This window comes from Triturus cristatus, chromosome 7 (assembly GCF_964204655.1).
Source record: "Triturus cristatus chromosome 7, aTriCri1.1, whole genome shotgun sequence".
NCBI lineage: Eukaryota > Metazoa > Chordata > Amphibia > Caudata > Salamandridae > Triturus > Triturus cristatus.
The window spans coordinates 1,853,678,242-1,853,679,876 of NC_140590.1; positions in this window are offsets into that span (position 1 = coordinate 1,853,678,242).

Sequence of the window (1,635 nt, forward strand, 5' to 3'; positions counted from 1 at the left end):
AGCGAATACGAACTCACGGACAAGGAGTTCTTCCGATACGCCCAGGTTCGGCATGCCCTGCTCTCTGTCTTTGGGGAGGGGACCAAGATCCCGGCCTCTTCGCCCCTCGAGGACCGCATACTTGATGGTCATGTTCCCGACAGTACTATCTCCTTAATCTATAAAAAACTTATTAATAATCGGGCTGACCTACTGGTGCGCCTTCGGGAGACGTGGACGGGGGACGGGGTGGAATTAGACGACGAGGACTGGCAGTCCGCACTATCGTCCCCCAAGGAAGTTGCCATTCCAGCCCGTCTCCGCCTGGTCCAGTTAAAGATTCTCCACCGGGTGTATGTGACGGGCCCCCGTCTGGTCTCGATGGGATTCTCGGAAGATGGGCTTTGCAAGCGGGGGTGTGGGCTCAGTGCCACCTTTCTCCATATCCTCTGGGAGTGCCGGGAGGTGGCGGAATACTGGCGTCGGGTTCATGGGGTCATGGGACAAGTCACCGGGGTGGCGCTGCTGCCGGAGGTGCGTCGCTGTGTCTTGAATGTGTGGGAGCCCAATGATTATAACGCGGCGCAGACTCGGTGGGCGGCCCTGGGCTACATGATTGCTAAGAGGGATATAGCGCAGCTTTGGGGCTCCCAGCGGCCACCCACCGTGTCAGTATGGAAGGAAAACATGGACTGGTGTATGTTCAGGGAGAAGACTGTATATGTGGCCCGCGGTAAACCCGGGGCATGGGGTAGAATTTGGGGGCAATGGAACGTGTATCGTGGGGGTATCTGTACGCCCCCCCTAGTGGACACCGATATTGCCTTGTCCCCCTGACCCTTGATGGTTCCTTGCAACTGATTGTAATAATCGAATATAGATGTTCCTTTCCCGTTACCCCCCCCCGATCTTTCAGCACTCCCTCCTGTTGATAGCTAATTGAAGGTTTGGAGTAAAAGTCCCCCGGATGTAGCCTGACCCACGCTTTTTGCCCGTATGCCTCGCCTTTTGTTTTTTGTTGTTATTTATGTTAAATGTATGTCTCCTGCTTCTCTTGAGCTATCCTGAGCCATTTACGGGGCTGGGCCCCAGGTGTCGCCTATTGCTTTAACTAAGGTACTATCCTTTCTGAATCTAGCGGCCGGCCCTGGTGGTTGTAGGCCCATGCTTGTAACGGATTTATTGTTTCAATAAAAACTTTTGAAAAAAAAAAAAAAAAAAAGCAGGCCCAAATGATTGTATAACTACGCAGGTCAATCAGCAACTCCCGAGTCTTTCATTGCCAATTACAATTTCATCAGGAAATATGTCGGACTTAGATGTGAAGGACCTGAATAATATAGAAAAACATGAGCCTTCAACAGCATGGACCCAATCCTTGTTAAGCACCCTAGAGCAAGCAATAAGGGTGCTGAATTACCAATCTAACAAAATGGAAGTCCATATTGATCTTATTACATTAATGGCTGGGCACATTTCAGGTTTACACGCAAAATTGGATTCCCTTTCCGCGCTCCTAACAACTAAGGGGATACCAGATCTCACCACAGGAAGGAGTGATCAAAAACAAAACTGTGGTTGTGGAAGTATAATAGAAAAAATAACAAGCCTTCCGGCCATTTTGATGGACATCCTAGGGGAGGTTAAACTCTCACG